This window comes from Trachypithecus francoisi, unplaced genomic scaffold (assembly GCF_009764315.1).
Source record: "Trachypithecus francoisi isolate TF-2019V2 unplaced genomic scaffold, Tfra_2.0 Lachesis_group8, whole genome shotgun sequence".
Lineage (NCBI taxonomy): Eukaryota > Metazoa > Chordata > Mammalia > Primates > Cercopithecidae > Trachypithecus > Trachypithecus francoisi.
In genome coordinates this window covers 96,333,228-96,345,343 of record NW_022681473.1, presented here as the reverse complement: position 1 = coordinate 96,345,343, position 12,116 = coordinate 96,333,228, and the positions used below count along the sequence as shown (strand labels likewise).

At 39.4% G+C, this 12,116-nt stretch overlaps 1 pseudogene; it reads right to left on the bottom strand.

Annotated features, from left to right (window-relative positions):
- Positions 1-10,723, bottom strand: part of LOC117081358 — a 176,315-nt pseudogene extending 165,592 nt beyond the window's left edge.
- Positions 10,724-12,116: the final 1,393 nt, after the last annotated feature.

The window sequence follows — 12,116 nt, the reverse complement described above, 5'->3', positions numbered from 1 at the left end:
GAAGACAGGATGATGTGGGAAAGTTTTGAACTTCCTAGAGACTTGTTGAATGGTTTTGACTAAAGTGCTGATAATTATGTGGGCAATGAAGTCCAGGCATGGTGATCTCAAATGGAGATGAGGAACTTCTTGGGAGTGGGAGCAAAAGTCACTCTTGCTATGCTTTAGCAAAGAGGCTGAAGGCATTTTGTCCTGCCCTAGAGATCTCTGGAACTTTGAACTTGAGAGAGAGAATCTGAAATTGAAACTTAAGTTTAAAAGAGAAGCAGAGCATAAAAGATTGAAAAATTTGCAGCATGATGATGTGATAGAAAAGAAAAAGCCATTTCCTGGGGAGAAATTCAAGCCACTTGTAGAAATTTGCATAACTAATGAAGAGCCAAATGCTAATCACCACGATATTAGGGAAAATAACTCCAGGGCATATCAGAAACTTTTGTGGCAGCCCCTCCCATCACAGGCCCAGAGGTTTAGGAGGAAATAAATGGGTTAGTGGACCAGATTCAAGGCCATTCTGCTGTGTGCAGCCTTAGGACGTGGTACCCTGTGTCCCAGCCGCTCCATCCATGGCTAAAAGGGGCCAATGTATGACTCAGGCCATTGCTTCAGAGGGTGCTAGTCCTAAGCCTTGGCAGCTTCCATGTGGTGTCCAGCAGGTGCACAGAAGACAAAAATTGAGATCTGGGACCCTTGACCTAGATTTCAGAGGATGCATGAAAACGCCTGAATGTCCAGGCAGAATTGTGTTGCAGGGGTGGGGCCCTAATGAAGAACCTCTTCTATGGCAGTGCAGAAGGGAAATGTGAAGTTGGAGTCCCCACACAGAGTTTCCACCGGGGCACTCCCTAGTGGAGCTGTGAGAAGAAGATCACTGTCCTCCATACTCCAGAATGGTAGATCCACTGACAGTTTGCACTATGCACCTGAAAAATATACACACCAGCCGTGAAAGTAGGTGAGAGCAGGGGCTGTATCCTGCAAAGCCAGGGGGGTGGAGCTGCCTAAGACCATGAGAGCCCACCTCTTGCATCAGCATGACCTAAATGTGAGACATGGAGTCAAAGAAAATTACTTTGGAACTTTAAGATTTAATGACTGCCCCACTGGATTTTGGAATTGCATGGGGCCCGTAGTGTCTTTGTTTTAGCCAATTTCTTCCATATGGAATGAGAACATTTACTCAATGCCTGTACCCCCATCATATCCTGGAAGTAACTAACTTGCTTTTGATTTTACAGGCCCATAGGCGGAAGGGACTTGCCTTGTCTCAGACTTTGGACTGTGGACTTTTGGGTTAATGCTGAAACTAGTTAAGAGTTTGAGGGGCTCTTGGGAAAGCATGATTGGCTTTGAAATGTGAGGACATGCGATTTGAGAGGGGCCAGGGGCAGAATGATATGATTAGGCTTTGTGTCTCCACCCAAATCTCATCTTGACTTGTAATCTTCACGTGTTGAGAGAGAGGCCTGGTGGGATGTGATTGGATCATGGAGGTGGTTTCCCCCATGCTGTTTTCATGACAGTGAGTTATCATGAGATCTGATGGTTTTATAAGTATTTGGAAGTTCCTCCTTTGCTGACTCTTCTCTCTCACCTGCCACCATGTAAGATTTGCCTGCTTCCCCTTCTGCCATGATTGTAAGTTTCTTGAGGCCTCCCCAGCCATGTGGAACTGTGAGTCAATTGAACCTCTTTCCTTTATAAATTACCCAGTCATGAGTATTTCTTTACAGCAGTGTGAGAATGAACTAATACATGTGTGGTCCATGGAAACGAAAAAGGGAGATTAGAAACAGGATGGGTTACGGAAAGGGAGATTAGACAGGCATTTACAATGCCATGTTGCTATAAGAAATGTAGGTCCTAAATGGAGGATGTGTAAGTGGAAACTTAGTCTTAGGAAACAAAATGTGTGGGAGGCTGAGGCAAGAGAATTGCTTGTACCCATTAGGCAGAGACTGCAGTGAGCCGAGATCACGCCATTGCACTCCAGCCTGGACAACAGAGTGAGACTCCATCTAAAAAAATAAAAATGAAAAAGAAAAGAAAAGAAAACGAAGTCATCTTTCCATTGACATGAGCATAAGTCAGGCCCTTACTAAGTTATGCTTTCTACCACAAAGTTGTTTTAAAAGATTGGGACAAAAGAGACTGACAAAAACACAAAGTAGGAAGAAAGGTTTTTATTTAAAAGAGAAACTGAAGGCAGTTTCTCAGTGATTCTCAAAGCATGTAGCATGATATAGACATTAAGAAAAAGAGACTAAGGGTCCAGGCTAGGGAAGCAGCAGACCTGGGTGTGACATCTGTTTCTGCCACTCACCTTGGGTGAGCTGTTTAACATATTTGATCTTCACTGTCTTCTCATAATAGAGATGATAATAGGCTATTGTGGGGAGTCAATAGATAACAAGCACAGAGAACAGAGAAAATAGAGCTAACATTTATTGAACACTAATTGTTTGCTTGGGTTTATGCTAAAGGCTTTATATAGAATATCTAAATTAATTAAAAGTGATTATTACCCAAAGAGATGAAGTGTCTCAAAAAGGTTACTGATATAAATTATGGAACTAAATCTAGGGATTTTCAAAGCTAATAAAAATCTATGTGTAATAAAACGATATCACTGTTTAGATATAATTTGATTTTACTGTTTAAAATGATTCCTTCAATAAGCTTTCCAAGATCATATTTTTTACAGATTATAAATAACTTGTAACATGTATTGCAATAGCCAACTTGAAAGAACCTGAAACATAGAAGACACTCAACAAATAATGAAATCACAATTTTGAAGATTGTATATTACAATCTGTATTTTCCTCTTTTCTTTCCTGGAATTCACTTAGAATCAAAAAGGAGAACAAGAAACAAAATCATTCACCCAGTTTTTGTGGCAACAGGAAAAAGCTGAAACCCCAAACCACAAAATAAGTGTAGCAAGCTGTCAAAAACCATAAGATAAAGCCAATATATTAGTGGGAGGAAGTAGAGAAGAAAATTTATAGAGGCAGAGAAAGGATAAGCAAAATAAGCATCCCAAAGGACAGACAAGGAAAGGAAAGGAGCACAGCCAGAGGTGTAAACCCTAACCTCTTGCTTGTGATGAGAGAAGCAAAATGCAAAATGAAGAACAGAAACTTCCCTGGACCCATTTAGTTCCAAGAAGCACAGAAGGTAAGACTATAGGAAGAACCATATATAAATAAGTCATATTTGTACGAACCCATATGTTTTACAGACAGAGGTGAAGATCAGACTTTTTATTATGAAAAAAAATCTCATAAACCCTATATCTGTCGACCGGGAAGAAATAAAGGATAAACAGACTTACACATAAAATCATTCGGAAGATTACTTCAACTAACCTGGAACATAGCCCTGGTATGAGCTTCAGGTAAACATATAAAAGTTCACTTTTTTTCCAAAAATGAGTAATCAAATAGCAACCAGCACAGAATCTCTATGAACTCACCCTAAAAGAGGAAAGAAATAGGAGCAAACACAAGAGGACACACAGCATGAAAAACCAGTCATCATAAGGAAGTTAAAAATTTAAACATATATTGTAAAATATATGTTCAAATTCATAAGGTATTATCCTAGATAAAGAAGTAAAAAGCTAAGATTTAAGAGCTAAGAGAAATAGGAGAAAAAGCACAGGAAAAGCAAAGAGAAAGGAAGCAGTAAAAGATAAAACACAGACTGTCAAAGCTCCAGAAACAAATGGAGGAAACAAAGAATAAAACCATCACAGAAATAATGACAAAACTGAGGGAGACACAACGACGTATACCAATAACTAAAGCCACGCAGAAGGCATACAATATAGAAAGCTAAAAGCAAGCAAAATCACATTTGAATGAAAAACGTCAAAAAGAATTAGAAGATCTATGCCCACTTAACAGTAAATGGTTGTATGGGGGCCAAGGAAGAGTTTTCTCCTTAGTCCTCTGAAGGCTCACTGAAAAATTAACTCACAAAAGGCAGATTAATAGGAGCAAAGGCATACCAACGTATTTAATAAGTATCCATGGGACCCTTCAGAATGAAGATACAAAGATACAAGGGAAATTGTCCGTTTTTATACTGAGGTCCAATCAAGTATGGATGGCCATGTAGCAATATGATTGGACAAAAAGGGTGTGATCTAATGATAACAGAATGGGTGGGAAAACCCAGCAAGGCCTCTCTGTCTAGCTGCTTCTTGGTCTCCTTCTGTGTATGGGCAGGACCTTCTCTGAAATGAGGTTCTTGACCTACAGTCAAGACCTTGTATGACATACAGTCAAATAAGTTAGATCAGATAATTTCTTTATGGACAGTTTTTGAAAGAATGTTTTAGATTTTCTGGCCTACTTTCAGGAAAAGGAGTTTTGGTTTCTATGACATACCTTGGGGAAGAGAGATTCTAGTTTTTATGGCTAGCCTCTGGGAAGAATGGGACTGAGAGGAAGACAGAAAAAGGTCAGAGAAAATCTTTTGCTTCTGAGACTGCTGCTGAGGCCTTCATTTGGGGCTACTGTTTTCTGAGCCCCAACAGTTGCAAAAAGCCATCATCCTGTGAAAACAATGAGAAAACACCAAGGAAATAGGGAAACTATTTTTTTCTTTAAAGTTATTGAGGATCTGTGAAAACAAAGAAGTTAAATAAATTAGCAAAAGGAACAAGACTTTTTTAGGTGAACAAATCTCCACGGTCACTTTTATCTCCAAGGGCATATTTGAGGAGTCCAGAAGCATGGACAAGTGGAAGAGTAACCTTGTCTCAGCAGCAGACTTTTGCTGAGACAGGTTGAAACCAACTGAACTTTTACTGTCTGCATGTTGTTTGAAACAGTTGGCTTGAATCTAAAGAAGCTCCAAACACAGGGTTAGCTTTTCCGGTACCTCAGTTTTTCACCATAAGACTTTTGCTGAGTAAGTAGTGGCATAGAGGATGTTCTGGAAGAGAGAGAAAGATCTTGTAGATTTGCAATTGCTTAGACTCCAGACAAATAGGAAGAAATAATTTTGGAGAATTTCCCAAAATGGATGAAAGACATTAATCATGCATTCAAGTTTGGCAAACTGTAAGCATATCAAATGAAGAAATCCACTCCTAGGTACATCAGAGTGAAAATTACATGTTTAAAAAATCATATAAGCAACCAGAGAAAAAAGAAAATAAGGGACAAGCTAAATATAAATTATAGTACATTAAGAAAAAGAAGAGAAAAAAGATTTTTGCTTGAATTGAAACCACTTGGCAGTGAAAGAAGGCTAGCATTACTGACTCCATTTTGCTTCTGGCCTCACAGGCCGGCTGTCCTCATTCTTTCCTGGGCATAGGCCAAGCTACCATAGAAGGATCTTAGTTTATAGTTTAACTTTGAAGCAAGAATGCTAATAGTCGCTACATAAAACTGACCCCCTTCCTGTTTGGGAACTGAAACCACCTCTGTAAGACTAATGAAAGGTCACAAGATTAGGATTAAGGGAGGGGTCTGAATTCAGCTAAGGTGTGGGCATAGTTTGCCTTTCTATAATTGTTTACTGTGCCAGAGGTCACAAGATTTGTAACTTTCTCAGTTGCTCCTATAGAAAACATCATTAAGATTGATCACTAAGATTGATAAAAGAACCTAAGATTGGTCTTTTGAGATGTTTTTCAGACTTCTTTATTCTGTTGACTGATTTACTTCACCTGGATCCATGACTCAAGACTCAACTGGTCCTGTGGCCCCCACCCAGAGGCTGACTCATTTCACAAGGACTGTTTTTCACAACCCCATAATTTCATCCCCAACCACTCAGCAGCACCCATTCCCTAGTCTCCTGCCAACCAAATTACCCATTCAAAACTTGAGCCTCTGAGTTCTCAAAGAGGCTGATTTGAGTAATAAACTCCATGTTTCATTTTGCTAGCCGTGCATTGATTAAACTTCTTTGCTATAAAAACTTACTGTTCTCAGTGCATTGAATTTTCCGGGTTGTGGACAAGATGAACCCATCAGGCAATTACAGAATATGCATAAATATCTGGAAGGATAAACACTAGACTAGTGACATTAATAATCTTTATGAGGGTGTGTAAATGTTGATGAAAAAGGCAAACTCTACAAAATATTTTAAAGATATTTATTCTGAGCCAATATGAGTGACCATGACCTGGGGACCATTCTCAGGAGGTTCTAAGAAAGTGTGCCCACAATGAAAGAACTCAGTAGAAAGAAATGCTTCAGTTAAGATAAGAAGGGTTGGGAAACCAAAGTTCTTGTTATGTGGAAGAACCCTCCAGGTACCAAATTTCAGAGAAAATAAATGGTAAATATCTCTTTTCAGGCCTTAAAGGATTCATACTCTCATTTAATCTCTCTTATATCAGGGAAAAGGCTAAAAGGGAAGGAGATTCTTGTAGATACAAATTTCCCCAACAAAACACTGCTTTACAGAACTATTTCAAGAGATGTCAAAGAAATATATTTGGGGTAAAATATTTTTCTTTCCTTCAGGGTCTGTTGTCATGTGATGCTATACCAGAGTCAGGTTAGAATCTGGCATCTTATTGCTCAAGTGAGTATGTTTTGTCAGGCTTATAATCTCTGTTTCAATGTTAGCACTGGTCAGTTGTGTCTAAACTCCAAAAGGGAAGGTGTTTAATGAGGCATATCTGACCTCCTTTCCCATCATGGTTGGGAATTCAGCTTTTCAGGTTTCCCTTGGCCAAGAGGAAATCCATTCAGTTTTTTGTGGGGGCCTTAGGATTACATTTTTGTTTACAGAAAGCAGAGACTGCATAGATGGGAAACACAATTATGATGGATATTTTTGTACATTTTGATTTTAAAACAATAACAATAAAATGTAAATCTAAAAATTAAACACAATATCCTTTGATCATGTATAATGTAGTTGCAAGGTTAGAGAAAGGAAGAGTTGTTGTAAAGAAAGAGAGAATCTTTCCATTTCCTTTTCCTTTATCTTTTGCAGAAAATGAAACCAAACATCAGCAAGCCCTGCTTTGTCTCTCTCCCTAAGAGGTTCTCACTTCTACTTCCTCCCGTGTCCTGCTACAGTCTCCTCTCTGAAGGCCAGTGGCCTCTAAACAGCTCCTTGGTCTGTTCTGCCATGATTTTGGCTCACTTGTAACTGTTAATCTGCATGACCCTTACTCTGGCTTCAATTCTACACAATCTTTCAGCTCCAGATTCTGCCTCTGTCTTACGAACTCTGCCTTTTCACCTTAACTCCATATACTTAGAAGAAAAAGTCTAACTGGCCTGGAAAACATCACCCTTGGCCAAGTAAGTCATGGTTGGGTGGCAACATAGAACTCTTCAGTGCTACAGTGCTACAGGTAGGGCTACTTATCCAAAAACAAGAAAAACTAATGAGAATCTCTAAATAAGGACATCAAAGGTTACATTGGCAGTGGGAGAATTTCATACAGACTCTAGAGTTGTTTTTCCCTTTACAGTGGGTAAAGATTTATAAGATTCAATTAGGTGATACTAGGTATCAACCTATACGTTTTATGCTTCAATATATAGTTCTCTATTGCTATTGAATAATATTACTACAAACTCTCATCTGAAAACAATACACATTTATTGTCTCATAGTTTCTATGAGTCAGTAGTCCAGGCGTTGCTTAATTGTGTCCTTTACAATGAAAGTGTTGGCCAGGACTGTGTTCTCATCTGAAGTTTTAATGGGGAAGAATCCACTTCTAAGCTTATGTGTTTCTTGGCAATGCTATCAGTTCCTTGCAAGCTGCCAAACTGAGGGGTTCAGTTTCTTGTTGGCAGGAGTCTGCTCTCAGTTCCTTGCCACATGGCCCTCTCCATAGGGATGTAAACAACATGGAAGCTTGCTTCTTCAAAGTCAGCATGGGAGAAAGGGTCTCTTTACAAGTTGGAAGTTGTGATCTTATTTTTTATTTTTGAGACAAGAGTCTTGCTCTGTTGCCCAGGCTGGAGTGCAAGGGTGCAATCTCGGCTCACTGCAACCTCTGCCTCCAGGGTTCAAGTGATTCTCCTACCTCAGCCTCCTGAGTAGCTGGGATTACAGGCACCCGCCATCATGCCCGATTAATTTTTGTTTTTTGTTTGTTTGTTTGTTTGTTTGTTTGTTTTGAGATGGAGTCCCGCTCTGTTGCCGAGGCTTGAGTGCAGTGGCACAATCTCGGCTCACTGCAACCTCTGCCTCCCAGGTTCAAGCGATTCTCCTGCCTCAGCCTCCTGTGTAGCTGGAATTACAGGCGCATGCCACCATGCCAGCTAATTTTTTTTGTATTTTTGGTAGAGACGGGGTTTCACTGTTTAAGCCAGGATGGTCTCAATCTCCTGACCTCGTGATCCACCCACCTCGGCCTCCCAAAGTGCTGGGATTACAGGCGTGAGCCACCGTGCTCAGCCTTAATTTTTGTATTTTTGTAGAGATGGGTTTCACCATGTTGGCAAGGCTGGTCTTGAGCTCCTGACCTCAGGTGATCTGCCTGCCTCGCCTCTCAAAGTGCATGAGCCACCAGGGGCACCCAGCCTGGAAGTTGTGATCTTATTTAATGTAACCATATATACATAATCCCATACATCTCATTTCCTTTGTCATATTCTAATGGCTAGAAGCAAGTCACAGTTTCTTCCACACTTGGAGGAAGAGGAGGAGAGGATGACTACATAAAGGTGTGGAAGGCCTTTATGGCCTGGAGTGGTGTGGAGGTGCCTCCTAGGTGTGGAGGCAGGATCATAAGGGCCTCTTTAGAATCTATCTACCACACTCAGCACCAGAAAGATGAAAATTTAATATTCTCTAATCCCAGATCTTAATATTGGTCTTCAAGGAGTTGAATAGCCTTCTCTACTTAAAAATTTGTCTTCTGCCAGCTTGCTCTCCACAGCTAGATTATAAGTGCTCTCTGGGCAGGGATGATTTGATTGACTGTTGGTTTGCTGGCTTAGTTTTTTGTCTGCCTACATCCCCGTCCTATTCCACCTCCTACTAGTTCAATAGATTATCTGAAAACTCTTAGCTGAACGCATTTATTTCTTCATGATCCCTATCTCTTTTTGAGAGCTGTGTTGAATATTAAGGAAGTGCCTTAAAAAGAAATTTCTGGAAGGCAAACAAGTAGGCAAGAGTTGGCCTTGCCCTTCAAATCAAGGAGGCTATTATTTAAAGGGGCCAATGGTGCTGCTTATGTTACCCTGCTAATTCCAACACCTCATTAATCTTATCTCTAGAGTTATTTCCAGGTGTAGAAACTGAAAACGCATTTGAATTTACTGTTTCAGTTGGCCAACATAGAAACCTCTTTTAAGAACAATTTTAACATTATGTTAGTTCTTAGACCTTTTATATATTCTAAACTCAATTCTATCCAGAATGTCTCTGGGAGCATTAGTCCTCCCTCTAAGAAAATTATCATGGCAAATTTTCTTGTGCAGAAACACTATATGTCAAATACATTCCAGCAGTGTTGTTTGTTTTTATATAGCAAAACTCACAGTATGCTTTTCCATTTAACTGTGAGCAAAAGAATAGCAATAACATAAATAAATCCCATTTCAAAAGTGACATCTGTACGGATTGGTAGGTTCTAGCAAGAGGCCTTATACAGCAAAAGAAACCGCTGGCTTTTAGTTTCCTGTGTGTTCTTTCTACTTGTTCACTAAGCCCATTTATATGAAAGATTTCTTTAACCATAAAACAACTACATCTAAAGATTTATGAGAATCAAACATTTATTCTTGAGGCACTTCACCCTGTAAATAAAAAACTGTCTGAGTATTTAATACAGAAGCAGAGAGATAAAGAGAAACAATTGTCCAACTCATTCTGTTTATTAATTACCATTTCTCCCACTCATTTCCTTTCCCGTCTTTATTTCCCCAGCCCTTGGAAAGTATTACTTTATATTCTTTCTGTCGCTATTTCTAAATTAGCTTTCAAAATTGATTTTACCATGAGGTAGGGCTGAACATACTAATGCAAAAACATGCTCACAATAGAGTAAGTGGCTGGAGCAGAAATCAGAAGAGTTATAGTAGGTGTCCAATTTTTGTTTAAATACATATACAAATTATAATATAATAAATGAACTGTAATACATAAATGTATGCATTTATAATCCATATACAGAGTGTGTGTGTATTTGGAGAGAAAGAGAGCAAATACATATATTTAAGAGAGAAAATATGCTAAAATGAGAGAAAAATACATGACAAACTTTTAGCAGAGGGATTGTGGGGAAAGATGAAAATTGGGAAATGAGACATTCACTTGATAGATAAAAATTTCCTTGCTTTTAAAAAAGAGACGTATACTGCTTTTGCAAAGGAAAAGTAATACTACTTTCAAATTGCTTCTATTTGCATGATATCCAATTCTCCCCAAGGCTGTCCAATCTTTATTAAACCTATTACTGATACACTGCAGGATTTGGACAGGGATGGAGTTCAGTGATGATTGCTTCCCCATCTACTATTATAGAATGTCATTACCTCAAAAAATTCTGCCTAAAATTCAAACCTAAGTGTATGTACCTTCCACTGAGAACTTGTCAGATTCTTGCCGTCTGTATTTCCATAGTACTTATCTGAATCTCCTCCCAGAGTTTCCAGCTGTTCCCAGAAGTGCAAACCTACTTCTGCTACTGCTGCTGCTGTGCATCTCACCTGCCTGCAGCTGTCAGGTTTATGAAGTGAGCTAGTAAATGTTTCCCCACGAAAAGCCGACATTCTGTTAAAAAATCAATTATAAATCACTGCACAAATAGGATCCAAAGGATAATTTTGCAAACAATAAAAACCAAAATCATTAAACCCCATACTTGGAGAGTACTTTATACTTTCTGTTGCGCTTTTTTGGGGTCCATTTTCTCTTTTGGTTCTTACAATAATTTCATGAAGTAAGAAAGGCAAGAACGTTGAGTCCTTGATTATTGCTACTTTGCATTTCACTGATCTGCTCATACAACACTGCTAAAAATCCTTACACTTCATTTTTTTCCTGATTAATTTGCTTAATCATCAGTTCACCTGCAATCTCCAAAAATGCACGGTGCTCTGCTATCTAGGGGACATAGCTGAAATAAGCATTTTTCTTCTTCTGAGAGGAAACACAGTATAGGAAGAGCACGGGGTTTGGAGTCAGATTTGTGATCTAATCTTGGCTCTGTCACTTACTAACTCATGCAGCCTTGGTCAAATGACTTAACCTTCTAAGCCTCAACTTTCCCATTGTGAAACAGGTTTTAATTTCTACTTAATAGGGCTGTTGTGAGGATTGTGTAAGAACCTGGGATAAAGCAGCTGCTTCAAAGAAACGTCAGCATTTGGAACCTTGGCAAAATCTTTTCCCTGGCCCCATCTGCTGGAGATAAAGAGTAAAGTCGTGTTTATAATTAAGCAAAATAAGAGCTTTCAGTATGTAACTGTTCTGTGATCCAACATCATTTAAAGAAATTCATAGTATTGAAAAGCAAGAATTAACTGTCAATCATCCTGTGTTATGGCAAGAGTCACACAGTTAACTGGTAGAAAAACTTCTGACTTAGAATCCATAAAAACAAAATGGAAGATTAGTGGAAGAATGGATATGTATGAGTGGAAGTAACAGAGACCAAGAGACCCATCAGGAGGCAATAGCTGTCACCTCAGTGCGATTTGTTAGAGGTGGTGGCATTGGAAAGACACAGATTCTCAGAATCTGTTAAAAGAATGTAACCCATGGCCGGGTATGGTGTCTCATGCCCATAATCCCAGGACTTTGGGACGCCGAGGTAGGAGGATCACCTGAGGTCAGGAGTTTGAGACCAGCCTGGCCAACATGGCAAAACCCTGTCTCTACTAAAAATACAAAAACTAACCAGGCATGGTGGTGGGTGCCTGTAATCCCAGTTACTGGAGGGGCTGAGGCAAGAGAATCACTTGAACCTGGGAGGCAGAGGTTGCAGTGAGCCCAGATTATGCCACTGCACTCCAGCCTGGGCGACAGAGTGAGACTCTGTCTCAAAAAAGAAGAAAAGAATGTAACCCAAATGGCAGCTAAAGTCACCTTGTCTTTTGAGGTTTAGATGAAATTGGTTTAGGCTACTTCAATATATAGGAAATTCAATATCTTTCCTAAAGT